Source organism: Neoarius graeffei, chromosome 7, assembly GCF_027579695.1.
Source record: "Neoarius graeffei isolate fNeoGra1 chromosome 7, fNeoGra1.pri, whole genome shotgun sequence".
Classification (NCBI taxonomy): Eukaryota; Metazoa; Chordata; class Actinopteri; order Siluriformes; family Ariidae; genus Neoarius; species Neoarius graeffei.
The window spans coordinates 58,570,885-58,588,015 of NC_083575.1; positions in this window are offsets into that span (position 1 = coordinate 58,570,885).

Consider the following 17,131-nt stretch of genomic DNA (forward strand, 5'->3'; position numbering starts at 1 on the left):
GCTTGTTACTGAAGTCTTCATATTGACCTGCCGTATAAACATGACTAGTTTACCATCAATGTCTGTTTTTGATATTTGATATGTTGTCTTTGTACTATTTTCAATGAAATATAGAGTTTCCATGATTTGCATATCATCATATTCTGTTTTTATTTATGCTTTACATGATGTCCCAACTTTGGAATTTGGGGTTGTAAGTTATCCTGATTATTGCAGTGCAGCCACAATCCAGTACAGTAATTCACGAAGACACAGACTGTGTTCTTTCCGTTGTATATTTGCTTTCAAGACAAGCAGTGTTAATGCTGTATAAAGTAAGACAGCAGTATATCTTCTCTGATGGACAAATGTAAGCTCAGTTAGAGACAGTAGAAGCCTCCAGACTTTGTGATTGTTCTTTTATGACACCCCATTCCTCAAACCCTCAGCAACAGGATCCGACATGTTATGTACCAGTGTTCCGTGCTGCACGTTTGGATATGTTGTTTAGTGAATCCCACTCACAATCCCTTCCTTTCTCGGTTTTAAATTAGTCTTTATTAAAAGGCCATCCCAAAACCTTGGCCGTCTTTCATACACCATATGGCCTTGTTTGGTAGAAAGTCAAAATAAAAAAAAAAAAACAACAATCGTTAAGAAGCCTTGCCTGAAGGGTTTACTGTGAAGTTAGACAGAGAATGACTATTTCAGAGGAGCAGAACAAGGAGCTGTTTCTTCATGCTTTAATATTGTGTGTTTTTAAGTTAAACCATTGTATTTACTGTACACACATGAATGGTTGGTATACTATTTCCATTATATTTACAAGTACATAGGCTTACAAGTGGGGCAATAACCCTTGAACCAACACTCACAGAACTGTGATTTGAACTCATAACCTTCTCATCACTAGCACAGAACCTTAATGAGCTACCACCACTCTGAGATTTTGTCGAGGTTCTATTATCCAGCACAGGGAGGTTCTAGAGCACTAGTCATGTAGAACAAATAGTATATAGTCTTCTGTATAACATGGTTCTTGCCATTCAAATAAATGAGAACGCACTTCTTTAAATAGATGTCAATACATGTGATGCATGTATTGACAGTCTCCTTTTTTTTTGTCTCATCAAGAACACTTGCAGTTTAAAATCAACACTTCCTGTCAGAGTATAGCACAGCAAACCACAAACAGCAAAACAATTCAGCCATGTGCAGAGCACAAACACACAAAGAAAGAGAGAGAGAGAGAGAGAGATTAGGGTGTTTTGGTGATGAGGATGCCACTATGGGATTTCCTTTCTTGTCTTTTGCCTACACAATTTAGGTGAATGAGCAGTTTGTAATATCTGCAGTAACTGTGTAGCCCAAATGAGGCAAGCTGATGAACTCTGATACAATCTAAGATTTTAAGATTTTGCACAGGTTGACTTGAAAGATATCAATTTACACTACCGTTCAAAAGTTTGGGGTCACCCAGACAATTTTGTGTTTTCCATGAAAAGTCACACTTTTATTTACCACCATAAGTTGTAAAATGAATAGAAAATATAGTCAAGACATTTTTCTGGCCATTTTGAGCATTTAATCGACCCCACAAATGTGATGCTCCAGAAACTCAATCTGCTCAAAGGAAGGTCAGTTTTATAGCTTCTCTAAAGAGCTAAACTGTTTTCAGCTGTGCTAACATGATTGTACAAGGGTTTTCTAATCATCCATTAGCCTTCTGAGGCAATGAGCAAACACATTGTACCATTAGAACACTGGCGTGATAGTTGCTGGAAATGGGCCTCTATACACCTATGGAGATATTGCACCAAAAACCATACATTTAGTAGAATTTAGCTAGAATAGTCATTTACCACATTAGCAATGTATAGAGTGTATTTGTGATTAGTTTAAAGTGATCTTCATTGAAAAGAGCAGTGCTTTTCTTTCAAAAATAAGGAAATTTCAAAGTGACCCCAAACTTTTGAACGGTAGTGTATTAGTCTAGATTTAAGGAGAAAAACTACAGGAAGGATTCAAAATTGGGAACTAAGTATGAAAAAAATATTATATTGTTCTTCAGCATTCTTGTGTTGTACATGTGTCTGAGAGAGGAATGAATTAGAAAAGCTCACTACCAGGGCTAAAAAAAAAAGATGCTGCATACTACTCATATTGCATGAGCCGACTTGCGAATGACCTACACCAGAGGTTTTTTGTGTGTCTTGTGTATGTTTAATGGTGTAAGTTTTGAATAACATGTCTGGCCTGGAAGATTGCCAGGGCAAAAACATCATCATAATCAGGTCTATCAGTTCCAGTCAAGCTCCTCCCATGTCCTTCATCACAAGCCCACACACACACACATCAGTATTTGATGGTACACCTCAAAAACCTGTTCGGTGTGTGCTACAACCTTCTCCAGTGGAATGAGGAAGTTACAGGATCAGGTTAAACATCTATTCGTAGTGATCACATGCAATAAATGTCTGAGAAAGAGCCTTCTATTTCCATATGTCAGTTCAGACATTAGAGATGTGACGTAGTGATACGCACAGGCTAGAAAAATGTAAATCTAATTTGGGACAACATTGAACTCATTTAATTCTAGAAACAGACTAGATTACATAGCCATCTGCATAGCCATGAGGAAGCCTATAATGAGCAAAATATGGCAATATGTTTGTTTGTTTTTTTAATTTCCCAGGAGATAGTGTAGTAAAATATAATGTTCCTTGAGCATTGCTTAATAACATACTGCCTGAGTGTTTGGCTGTTTGTGCTTACCTCATACAATGAATTTCAGATCAGAGAGCACAGGGAAAATCCCTATATAATGTAGGTGCAACAGAACATTCACTGAGCTCTGGCATTTTCCTATGAGTTACTAGATGAACACAGAATATGCAATTATATAATTAAAGTGGAACTCTGAATTTTACACTTCCAATTTTATTGTGAAACCTTAATACTGTGTATATGAGGATTATATCCGCTTATTACATATCAGTAAGCGTGAAGAAAAAGAGTAAGCTTAAATAAACCTACTTGTAGTTGCTCAGGTGATCTTTAGATAGTTAAGGGTTCTCATTCATTCATTCATTCATTCATTCATTCATTCATCTTTAGTAACTGTTTCATCCTAGTAAATATGTTTTAATAGGATACACTGTATTGTAGGGCTCTGTAGAGAATCTTTAAAGGTTTCCCCAAGAAACACAATCTGAAGAACCTTTAGAAGTTCTAGCTTTAACCTTCCCCTCCCAAAGAGTGTGAATCATAACACTTTAGCTCAGGACCTAGCTCAGTATATTGAATTTGAAATAGAAAGACTATAAAGCACCAAGGATCAGTATTCAATTCAGACTAATTAGATCTATACTGAATATTTTAAGAAACTATTTGCAGCCAGGGATCCCTTAAACTATAAAACAGTTATTGCGATTTGGATTAAATTCGTATGATCAGTCATAGAAGGTAATAACTATAAGAACTCATTAATAGTATCATAATTCTGATAATAGTGGGTTGACATGTTGATCACGAGATAAACACACCCCATAGCTATGCCTCATACATCCTCGGACCCCTGGGAACGACAAGATGGGCTACTCTCTTTTCAGTTAACGTCTTCAAATTAGCATAATTTTAAGTGTGATGATGCAAATTGCTGCAAGTGACGATCTGAGCTCTGTGGTCCATAGAAACCTGGGTCTATGGGGCTGACCAGATCTGTATTGCTGCTGCAATTTTCAGTTTGTGCATTTACTTTGGGTTTTTTTTTTTCATAGATACTGCCTACTGTGACACCTCTATCATCAATGGAAAAAAAGTAAACCAGTTTCATTGGCAGCCATATGTGCCCATACAGTCATGTTTCAAAGATGAAGTGGGTTGGTCTGAATCATGAGCAGTTCACTTTTTTCACTCTACTTTGGTACAGAGCGATCATTTTAGTTTATAATCCATCAGTCCATTTAGTTTCTAGGTAGATTTTTACACATATCTTTTAACATAGTTTGATTTAACATTTGACATTAGTGAAGCAGTTATGTTCTTTTCTTTATACTAGGTCTTGCATATATCCTTCATAGTACTCTTGGTTTGTTTAAAAGTTTGTTTTTATTATTTTTTTTTAATTATTATTCATTATATTATTCATTATACATTATAGATTATTCATTATCAGATAGCTCAATTTCAGACCGTTATCCAATAATTACATTTAGCAGTCACACACACAGGTGCCTAAGAAACAAGTAAAGAAAAACTTTTCCAGGTATTTTTTAGTTCACTGTAATGGAAGGGTTGTAGAAAAAAGGATTCCTATATGGATTCAATTTAAGCCCCAGCTTATTAAGTCCCAGCATGTTCTTAATTTATTCATTAATTTTTCAGTCACCATTATGAATTATTAGGTAACTACAGTGAAACTATAGGGAATGTTTCTAGCTGCAAAACTGGAGAATGTAAATCTGGACCTGCTGGGGTTCTGACATTTTAAGGCGTTAAACTTTTCCTAAAGTGATGTATTTTGAAAAATATCGCTTAACATTAACATTTAACAGGTCTTGTGACATATAATGTGTATCAAAAAAAAATTTTCGATTTTACTCCAAATTTTAATTCATATTTCATTGCAGTTCCTTCCCTCCAAATGTAAACAAATCAGTTAATTGTAGTATAATAATAATAATAATAATAATTCTGGGGCGGCACGGTGGTGTAGTGGTTAGCGCTGTCGCCTCACAGCAAGAAGGTCCGGGTTCGAGCCCCGTGGCCGGCGAGGGCCTTTCTGTGCGGAGTTTGCATGTTCTCCCCGTGTCCGCGTGGGTTTCCTCCGGGTGCTCCGGTTTCCCCCACAGTCCAAAGACATGCAGGTTAGGTTAACTGGTGACTCTAAATTGACCGTAGGTGTGAATGTGAGTGTGAATGGTTGTCTGTGTCTATGTGTCAGCCCTGTGATGACCTGGCGACTTGTCCAGGGTGTACCCCGCCTTTCGCCTGTAGTCAGCTGGGATAGGCTCCAGCTTGCCTGCGACCCTGTAGAACAGGATAAAGCGGTTAGAGATAATGAGATGAGATGAGATAATAATTCTGGTGGCACGGTGGTTAGCGCTGTCGCCTCACAGCAAGAAGGTCCTGGGTTCGAGCTGTGTGGAGTTTGCATGTTCTCCCCGTGTCTGTATGGGTTTCCTCCGGGTGCTCTGGTTTCCCCCACAGTCCAAAGACATGCAGGTTAGGCTAATTGGTGGCTCTAAATTGACCATAGGTGTGAGTGTGAATGGTTGTCTGTGTCTATGTGTCGGTCCTGTGATGACCTGGTGACTTGTCCAGGGTGTACCCTGCCTCTCACCCATAGTCAGCTGGGATAGGTTCCAGCTTGTCTGTGACCCTGTAGAACAGGATAAGCAGCTATAGATGATGGATGGATGGATGGATGGATAATAATTCTATTGCTGACTCTGTTGGTTAATTACAGAGGGGTGGGGCGGGATGGGATACGGTGGTGAATATGTAGAGGCAGTGAATACCCACTGGCAGACCCTGCTTTCAATTCTAGGTTAGATAATATCTCAACATTTGATTTGAAAATGCACACCCGCTACACCTGCTAACACCATGGTCAAGCACATGTGCGTCAGAGACATCTAATGGGGGAGGTTAGGTGGGAGTGAGAGGGTGTAAACATAACTCAGAACGTCACTGACAGCCCTATAAAACCACAAGCACTGATCTCACTCTTACACTCTGACATCAATATGATACATCAAAAAGGATCCCTGTCTGTGACTGTGGACACACTTTCTGAGGTTGCCAGTGACATAAGAGAGCACCAGTGAGTTTTGCCTGATCAAATTCCAAACAGAACACAGGCTACTTCTGAACAACCTCCTACTCTTTACATGAGTCACATGGCTCACTTCTGCTTTTCATCTGTGCACATTTTCACAGCGGAAGCACAGGTACACCTGGTTAACTAAACAAAACTGTCAAAGGCTACACAGTCCAGACCTCTCTCATATACCTAAAAGAAAATATTGCTACTGCTTGTCTTAAAACAACATATAAAATACTGTCATAAAATGAACACTCATCTATTAGTAGTTTGGATCAGTATTTTGCTTTGTATATGGATAAACAAATAAACCCAAACTGTAAAATTACACTAAAATGTAAAAATCTTAAATGATCATCATTAAGACACAACTGCAGTACTGAAGTCCCCCCCCCCCCCCCCCACACACACACACATGCTTTACACTGTAATGGAAAAGAGAATAGAAAATGAAACAGATTTAAGAGCTGCTTATGACTGTAAGCAGGATAAACCTGACCTCTGCTGGCTTAAAAAGGATATCACATCCACACATTATATTTATATCCTTTTTCCCCTTTTAGGAAAATAAATACTCTCTAAAACAATTTTGTCCTAAATCTGCTTCTAATAGGCTGGCAATAGCTAGCTGAATAAATATGATGTTTTGGTTGCTGGTGATGTTGTTAAAATTGTGTATAGGTGCACTGGTGGGGCGGCACGGTGGTGTAGTGGTTAGCGCTGTCGCCTCACAGCAAGAAGGTCCTGGGTTCGAGCCCCGGGGCCGGCGAGGGCCTTTCTGTGTGGAGTTTGCATGTTCTCCCCGTGTCCGCGTGGGTTTCCTCCGGGTGCTCCGGTTTCCCCCAAAGACATGCAGGTTAGGTTAACTGGTGACTCTAAATTGACCGTGAGTGTGAATGGTTGTCTGTGTCTATGTGTCAGCCCTGTGATGACCTGGCGACTTGTCCAGGGTGTACCCGGCCTTTCGCCCGTAGTCAGCTGGGATAGGCTCCAGCTTGCCTGCGACCCTGTAGAACAGGATAAAGCGGCTAGAGATAATGAGATAATGAGATGAGGTAGGAAGGGCAATTTAGCAATGGGACAGACCATTTATCACTACAGACATTTTATAATCTAATCCAAATGGAAATCTAACCCAATGCCATATTTAGGAAAAGTCAGAAACTACTGTATATGTGTTATTCAAGCCCCTTTTCTCTTTTCTTCTTTTTCTCAAAAGTTGTGTCACACTTATCAGGATTTTTCTACATCCACCACATTCAAAAGTTTAGGACTGTTTTATTTGTGGAAGCAGATGAAAAGGTGCTGCAAGTGAATAAGCAAGAGAAAAGGATATTTTCCTAGGCTACACTCAGTCAGGTAATCTTAACTATTTATTCTAAATCAGGAGTTCTCAGCTCCTGTCTTGGGAACTCACGGCTTTGAACAGTTTCAAATTTCCCTTATTCCAACACAGTTGTTCCAGCTTATAAGGGGCTTGTTAAATACTGTACCAGTCAAAAGTTTGGACATGCCTTCTAATGCAGTGTTTTTTCTTTATTTTTATTAAATAAAATGGAATTTCAAGTCTTAAAATAATGATGGATGTCATTTCTCTTTACTTAGTTGAGCGGTTCTTGACATAATATGGATTACTACAGTTGTGGAATAGGGCTATTTACTGTATTTGTATTATTTACGATGTATTGTTTGATCTCAAATGCATTAAGAAGGCAAGAAATTGCACTCATTAACTTTTGACGAGGCATAGCTGTTAATTGAAAAGCATTCCAGGTGACTACCTCATGAAGCTGGTTAAGATAATGCCAATAGTGTGTAAAGTGTGATCAAGGTAAACAGTGGCTACTTTGAAGAATCTAAAATATGTAACATATTTCATTCTTGAAACACTTTTTTGTTTACCACATACAGTAATTACATATTATTTTATAATTTTGATGTCTTCAGTATTGTTCTACAGTGGAGAAAATAGTCAAAATACAGGAAAACCTCTGAATGAGTAGGGGTGTCCAAACTTTTGACTGGTACTGTATGTAGTCCGCAATTTTGTTGAATGAACTACAGCTAGCTGTGTTGACACTTGAAAGAAAGAAAGAAAGAAAGAAAGAAAGAAAGAAAGAAAGAAAGAAAGAAAGAAAGAAAGAAAGAAAGAAAGAAAGAGTCCCTCCCTTCAATGTGCATGTAGTGTTCCTTTAAAAGTCAAGTCAAGTCAAGTTTATTTGTATAGCGCTTTTAACAATAAAAATTGTCGCACAGCAGCTTTACAGAATTTGAACGACTTAAAACATGAGTTAATTTTGTCCCTAATCTATCCCCAATGAGCAAGCCTGTGACGATGGTGGCAAGGAAAAACTCCCTCAGACGACATGAGGAAGAAACCTCAAGAGGAACCAGACTCAAAAGGGAACCCATCCTCATTTGGGCAACAACAGACAGTATGACTATAACCAGGGCCGTTGACAGCTTTGGCTGGGTCCGGGACAAAATAATCTGAGTGGGCCCCCCCCCCAAATAATCTGAGTGCCCCCACACACACGCGCGCACGCACATCGCCACACAGCAACCACCCACACCCAACCCCTCTTTTCACAGTCTCCATTCACTCCAACCCTTAAATAACAGGTATTCCAAGCCCATTATAACAGTCAACCATTTTATTTCAACATTTCAACATATTTACAGTTTGAACATTTCCTTAGTCTGCAACTATTCAGGTGCGAAATGCAATGCGCCGGACTTTTGCTGTGGCAAAGTCGTCAATAAGGTCATTGAAGTCCAGCTTCTTTGCAAGTTCGCGCTCTATAGAGAGCATAGCCAGCCCATTGAGCCTCTCCTGTGACATGTTTGAGCGCAGGTAGTTGATAAACCAAAATGATTGTTTACGGGATGGAACTGGGCCTCAATGAGAACGGAGTTATGGCTTTCCCAAAATCTGAACATAAAAGCATCACCACTAGTCACACACGGACTGGCCATCGGGAGTAGCGGGAGTTTTCCCGGTGGGCCAGTGGTTCAGTGTGGGCCGGCGGAGAAAAAAAAAAAAAACAGTTGCGCGCTGGCCTTTAATATGATAAGCAATGTTAACAGTTTCTTAAAGAAACTGTTAACATTGCTTATCATATTAAAGGCCAGCACGCAACTGTAATAAGCAATGTTAACAGTTTCTTAAAGAAACTGTTAACATTGCTTATCATATTAAAGGCCAGTGCGTAACTGTTTTTTTTTTTTCTCCGCCGGCCCACACTGAACCACCGGGAAAACTCCCGCTACTCCCGATGGCCAGTCCGTGTGTGCCACTAGTGATGTGTACAGTGAGTTTTTCAGTGTATTTTTTTTGTCTTGTTTTTCATAAACGTCCTTTCCGTACTCGATTTAGAATGTTACAAAAAAAATTGACACCCTCCCAACCACGTAACATTAGCCTATCTGACCTGGGGGCTGACACGTTTATTACGGATAAACCAAAAGGATTACAACGTTCCCTGGATATAGAACTGGACCGAGAAGATTTCAAAATCTTAACGTGTAAGCAACAACAATAAAACAGAGGTTGTTTTATTCATTTAGGGCTTATTAGGCTACTTTCATTAATTGCGCTTTTCATACAGGCCTATCATTTTTCACTTGAGCAAGGGAATTGTTTGAAGAGTATCCAGTCTAAGCGAAAGTTTAATGTTTTGCAACAGACTAACCTCAAAACACCCCATTTATAGCCCATTCGTTACATTAAACTCTATCTAGCTGGCAATTTCACATGCCGTCGTATCTACACGGGATGATTTCCAACAAAATAAGGTTTAATTAACAAGAGGCAGCGTTCCACGGGCTTTCAGCTAACTGGAGTCCAGCTCAGCGCAGCTCAGCAAGCGTGCCTAAAACATTTGGATATGATTGCGGGCCAATGTGCTATTCTTTGCTTCATTGAGATATATGCAACACAGTGTTATTAAACCGATATGTTTATGAAATAATTCAATGCCCTGTGCATTTCAGTGTTCACTCAGTGTACCCTGCTATCCCCTACTTTATAATTATGAATGGCGCGTCGCGCGTGCTGGGGTTACATTACGGGGCTGGAAAAAAGTTATCTGTGTCTTACCTGGCTCAGCTGCCCCACTGCCTTCACCACCTGCTGCATCATCTGAATTTTTTCTAAAATATCTATGCAGTGAGCCCCTGAGGCTCTCGGCTTCTTCATCTCTTTTTCTCTTTTCTTTGCTCCTGACTTGTGCATGTTGGCAAACGGGCTCGCACGCTTATTGTCGAAGCGTTATGATGGAATAGTGCCATGTTATTTGGCGCCTTAATCAAAGACCAAACCATTTCTGCATTAGGGGTGGTAGGTGGGTTCTTGAATGTATTTTCGAAGACAATAAAGGCAAAAGAACCAGAAATCATTCATTGAATGCAAATATAGCACATTTTTCTCCCCCAAATCAACACATTTTGAAATGAAACAGAATGATTAATGGCATCTTCATGAGGGACCAGTTCTGGGCCCCCCCTCATGCCTGGGCCCGGGACAAAATACCCGGTTGTCCCCCCCTGTCGACGGCCCTGACTATAACATTAACATTTTTAACATGAAGACAGTTTCGTTGATGTTGTAACTCTTCATTGATGGAAACTTGAGTGCAAAACTGTTCATGACAACTGCAGTCCTAAAGTTAGCAAGTCAACTGTAGTCCTCAGCCATAAAAGCATTACTGTAAGAGTCCAGAGCGTCCTCCAGGTGTAACCTTCAACTGTCCTCATGGGGCCGTCCTCCACAGGAACGATGCGATAAAACTCCGACCAGACACAGGGCACCAGGATGGATCAAGCAGGTCTGAGGGGCAGAAGAGGCCAGCATCTCAACATGTAACTCAGAGGGACAGATGGGGGGGGGGGGGGGGGGGACAGGTTGTTAGGTATGCCCTAAAAATGGCAAGTATTAAATCTGTGTGGTAGGCTCGCAGAGATGAGAGTCTTGACATCAGGCATAATACACAACAATGGCATGTTAATATGGTTAAAAAATATCATGACCTGCTCTGGCTGGATGCTCGATTGGGTGATGGGAGCACACTCCTCAGCAATGATGGGATGCAGATGGGGCCCTTAGGGCTGGCCAAGACAATTCAGTTACATTTCACCGGGTCTGGGACATGCGACAGAATGTCTGACGGCTGATTCCCTGCAGGCTACAATAGCCAGTTGAGGTCTCCACCCTCTCCACCAAAAGATTTCCTGTTGACTCCATGTAACTCAGAGGGACAGATTTGGGGTGGTGGGGGGGGAAGAGAAAGAAAACACAGGTGGTTAGGTATGCCCAATGTCACCTGAATAAGTAGGAACAGTATACATATTGCACTGAGTACAAGCAGGGACTCTGGCAACTAACTATGACAGCATAACTAAAAGGGGAGAGCCAGAAGGTAACACAGGCATGAGGGAGCCCCGGGACATAAAGCAGCCAGCCACTACACCGTCAACAAACTCGAGTGAGCAAGCGAGTGGGGACTGACAGCATCCATACATCCCAGTTTACGAAACACTCTATGTCTGAGGACCCTCTAGATCTACACCTTTACCTCATAAACACCATTAACAAAAGGCTTGACTAAACAGATATGTTTTCAGTCTAGATTTAAATGCTGAGACTGTGTCTGATTCCCGAACATTACTTGGAAGGCTGTTCCATAACTGTGGAGCTTTGTAAGAAAAGGCTCTGCCCCCTGATGTAGCCTTCACTATACGAGGTACCAGCAGATAGCCTGCACCTTTTGATCTAAGTAGGCGTGGCGGGTCATAGAGAAGCAGAAGTTCACTCAGGTACTGTGGTGTGAGACCATTTAGTGCTTTAAAGGTCAATAGTAGTATTTTATAATCAATATGAAATTTGATTGGGAGCCAATGCAGTGTGGATAAGACAGGCGTGATGTGGTCATATTTTCTAGTTCTAGTAAGGACTCTTGCTGCTGTATTTTGAACTAACTGGAGCTTGTTTATGCACTTATTGGAACATCCAGACAGTAAGGCATTACAATAATCCAACCTGGAGGTAACGAAAGCAAGGACTAGTTTTTCCGCGTCATGTAATGACATTAAATTTCTTATCTTGGCAATATTTCTGAGATGAAAGAAAGCTATCCGGGTAATGTTATCAATGTGAGTTTCGAATGAAAGACTGGGGTCAATAATCACTCCGAGGTCTTTTACTGCTGCATGTGAAGAAACAGAAAGGTCATCCAGAGTCACTGTGTAATCAGAAAACTTACTTCTAGCTGTATGTGGTCCTAGTACAAGTACTTCAGTCTTGTCAGAGTTAAGCAGAAGGAAATTAATAAGCATCCAGTGTCTAATATCCTTAACAATTCCTCAATTCTATTAAGCTGGTGTCTCTCATCAGGTTTTGCAGAAACATACAACTGTGTGTCATCAGCATAACAGTGGAAACTAATACAATGTTTACGAATAATATCACCCAGAGGTAACATATATATAGAAAAAAGCAGTGGACCCAAGACAGAACCTTGTGGAACACCAAACTTTACCTCAGTACGTCTAGAAATATCACCATTTATATCAACATACTGATAACGATCAGTTAAATAAGACCTGAGCCAGGAGAGGGCTGTTCCCTTAACTCCCACAACATTTTCTAGTCTATCCAGAAGAATGGAATGATCAATGGTATCAAATGCTGCACTAAGGTCAAGCAACACAAGTAGCGAGACACAGCCCTGATCAGATGCCAACAGTAGGTCATTTACTATTTTAACCAGTGCTGTCTCTGTGCTATGATGAGGTCTAAATCCTGACTGATACATTTCATGGATGTTATTCCTATGTAAATATGAGCATAACTGCTGTGCCACAGCTTTTTCAAGGATCTTGGAGATAAAGGGGAGGTTTGATATTGGCCGATAATTGGACAGCTGACAGGGATCAAGGTCAGGTTTTTTAACCAGGGGTTTGATAACTGCTAGTTTAAAGGATTTGGGTACATAGCCAATCGTAAGAGAAGAATTTATTATTTTTAGAAGCGGTTCAATTACTTCAGGTATTATCTGTTTGAATAGATGTGTAGGTAAGGGATCTAGTATGCAAGTTGAGGCTTTTGATACCGAGATTAATGAAAGTAATTCAGTTTCTTTAAGGGAAGTAAAACATTCTAACTGATGATCTGATACAGTCATATAGTTAACTACAAGGTCACTTTCATTGTCTGACCTTAAATTAGTAGTTTGAATTTTTTGTCGGATATTCTCAATTTTGTCATTAAAAAAATTCATGAAGTCGTTGCTACTACATACTGCAGGTGTGCATGTGTCTATAGTGGACTTATTCCTGGTTAATTTTGCTACAGTATTAAATAGGAATCTAGGATTATTTTTGTTATCTTCTATTAGGGAGGAGAGATATGTTGATCTAGCAGCACTAAGAGCTTTTCTATACTTCAGGAAGCTCTCCTTCCATGCTAATTTGAACACTACCATTTTTGTTTGACGCCATTTACGTTCCAATTTTCGAGTGGTCTGTTTTAATGTGCAAGTGTCATCATTATACCAGGGTGCTAATTTTTTTGTCTCTGACCATTTTCCTTTTTAGAGGAGCTACATTATCTAAGGTATGGCGGAATGTTGACTCTAAGCATTCAGTTGCCTGATCAAGTTCTGCAGGGGCTGACAGTGACCCAGTCAAAGTTGATAACTCTGGGAGATCATTTATAAAGCTCTGTGCAGTAGTTGACGTGAATGTACGTTTAATACAGTAGCATGGTGAGGTGCATATATTATTACTCAGACATAGTTTGAATGAGATGAGACAATGATCTGAGATAACTTCAGACTGTGGAAGTATGACTTTATTGTCTACATTTAACCTGAATGTTAGTATTAGATCAAGGGTGTGACCACCATTATGGGTCAGTCCTATGACATTCTGATTAATCCCTACTGAATATAAAATGGACACAAATGCTGTTTTCAAAGGGTCTTCTGGGTTATCGAAGTGAATATTAAAATCTCCGACAACTAAAGCTTTGTCTAAGGAAATAACCAGATCTGAGATAAAATCTGCAAATTCAGAAAGAAACTCAGAATATGGCCCTGGGTCCTGTAAACAATAAGCAATGGAATTAACTGGGTAGACTTATTTTTTGAGGCTACATACATTATATGAGTATATATAAGCCAGTTTGATGAGGCTGGTGTATATAACTGTATCCAGGAGGACTTGCTTCATTTAATGTTATATATTCATTTGGCTTAATCCATGTTTCAGTTAAACAAAGTACATTAAACTCCTGATCAGTAATGAGTTCATTAACCATTAGCACTTTAGATGTAAGAGATCTAATATTTAGATCTAATATTTAAAACTATTCTCTATCAGGAACATGAGTTTGAATCTTGACAATGCCACAACAATGGGTGCGACTGGGAGCCAAGGAGTCAAAAGATGGCATACTCTTGCTCCTCTGTCAATAACAGTGACACTAGTGAGCTCATGTATGCAGAAGTAGGCAAATATTGCTTTGTAGAAGAAGCCTTTATTTGTCACATGCACAATCAAGCACAGTGAAATTCATCCTCTGCATTTAACCCATCTGAAGCAGTGAACACACACACAAGTGAGCACACACACATACCCAGAGCAGTGGGCAGCCATACTACAGCACCCAGGGAGCAGTTAGGAGTTAAGGCCCGGTCCCACTGGCCGATGGACACAAAACGTATGCAAAAAGGACACAGCGGACGAGCAAAATTTCGGGGGTGGCTCTATCCGTTTTCATCCGCTCCAGAAATGGACAAAATTGGCGAAAACAGAACGGAAAAGAACGGACGTGGGTAGTATATAGCGGGGATGTTAAACGCATGTTCATAGGAAGCCTAGCGGATGAAAGCGGATGGAAGTGGATGACAGCTCCGAAGGGGTTACCGGTGATAACTGAGAAGCGGACGCATAGCAGAAAGAGCGGATGCATAGCGGGTGAAGGGGATGCATCACGTACGCCTAACGGAAACAAAGGGGATGTTGCGCAGATGTATATCGGATGCAGACCGTTCACTGCGCTAGGTGTCCTTCTACATACTCTAGACATACTCCAGACATCCTAAATATACGAGATACATCCCAGATATAAACGCTTTGTCCGTTTTGAATACTTTATATACGAGATGCATACGCTTACATCCTTTCTATTTCCGTGCTACTAACGATGAATAGACGTTTCATGTACCTTATCTTTCCTCCCTCTTTCCGTTTTCAGCTGCAGCGGATGTGAGTTGCGAGGATGCCCAGAGGATGCAGAGAGGATACAGCAGACGTTTAACGGATGATAACGGACATAGAACGTTTGTTGCTCGTATATGTCGCGGATTTACATCGTACACGGCGGAAAGTTCATCCGTTCTAAAAGTTTTGTGCAGCTCAAAACTTTTTGTGTGGATGAAATCACAGTGGACGGATGCTCGATGGATAGAGCGTATGAAGCACGTATGCAATGAGTACACAACGGATGCATAGCGTTTTCCAACGGATGGCAAAGATTTTTTTACGTTTTACATCCTCTTTGCATCCGTAAGTGCAGTGGGACCGGGCCTTTAGGTACCTTGCTCAAGGGCACTTCAGCCCAAGGCTGCCCCATGTTAACCTAACTGCATGTCTTTGAATTGTGGGGGAAACTGGAGCACCCGGAGGAAACCCACGCAAACACGGGGAGAACATGCAAACTCCACACAGAAAAGCCCCTGCCAGCCGCTGGGCTCAAACCCAGAACCTTCTTGCTGTGACGCAACAGTGCTAACCACTACACCACCATGCCACCCATGACATGGTGCTGCTAGCAGTGTGCTAGCTGGCTTCACGTGTCTTGGAGGACAGATATGTTAAAACTTCACCCTCACCAGTTGGTAGCTGTATGATGGGGAGAGCTGGCTGAGCAAGCTGGTGAACAAATTGGGGAGAAAAATGTGGGGAGAATCTTTTACTCTAAAAACTAATTATTGTTTCATCTCATCTCTAAAATTCTAAAAATCTAAAATTGTTTCATCTCATCTCATTATCTCTAGCTGCTTTATCCTGTTCTACAGGGTCGCAGGCAAGCTGGAGCCTATCCCAGCTGACTATGGGCGAAAGGTGGGGTACACCCTAGACAAGTCACCAGGTCATCACAAATTATTCCAATTATCACTAATTATCGTCTGTTTTATTAATTCAACATCAGTTACTACCCTGAGAACATTGGGTACAAGTTCAGGAGAATTCAACCTGAACAGGATGCTCATCCTTCTCAGAGCAGCATGCACACAGGTTCAAAAATTCTTTCACACCTAGGAGCAATTTAGCATCGCCAGTCCTGCCTACCTACATGCTTTTTTGGACAGTAGGAGGAAACTGGAGAACCTAAAGGGAACCCATACAGACATGGGGATAACATATGAAACTCCACCCAGACAGTAACCTGAGATCAGGATCAAACCCAGAATCCTGCAGCTATGGGGTGGCAATGCTTAATCGTGCCAGCTATTGTACTTTAACTCATTTTAAAGGTATACTCTATCCATCTTTGCATATTAGTGTGCCAGCTAGACAGCCTGAATGCTAGTGGAAGAGATGGAGCTTTATGATTTGACGGGCAAGTAGCAATGCCTCCTTGTTCTGGTTGGTTAAGCGGTGATGGTCCAGCTCATTTGTTTGTTACATGTTTACAGAGCCTGAGGTGCAACAAAGAGAAGCTGCTGAAATGTGAGAATTTCAAACCTACATATTACACAAAACATGTTCTGACTTAAACTCATCTTTAAACATGAAACTGCTAGGAGTGGAATGGAGAAGCCCTGCGCTAATCAGCGTTTCCTCCGTGGTGTCAGAATCCAGTCTTGGTGGGCCAAAGAAATGTACTTCACTGAACACACCTGACTCAACTTATGAGCCGAGCATGAAGGCCTTCATGGTAAATTAGCACAGGGAAAATATACAAATTTCTGTGGGTTGAGGCCCTCTGCGACCAGAGTCGGACACTCTGCATTCCTGAGTATCATTTTCACATCCAGCATTAGGAAATAGGCATGCAGACCAGACAGCTCACATATTTCTCACATTTCACTGTCTTGTGCTTTCCTATAAACAAACTTTTGCCAGATCCAGGATATGACCCACAGTCTAACATGTTTATATCTGCCTTTGCCTATCACTGCCAGGAATTAGATGTTGGGAGTGGCACATTCCACATCCTGGGATTTGGGCTCTAACCATAAATGGTAAGCTTCAATAGGATTACGTAACGCCCCTCCCCTAAACAAACATAGGAAACTAGCTCTTATCAGCAACGAGACC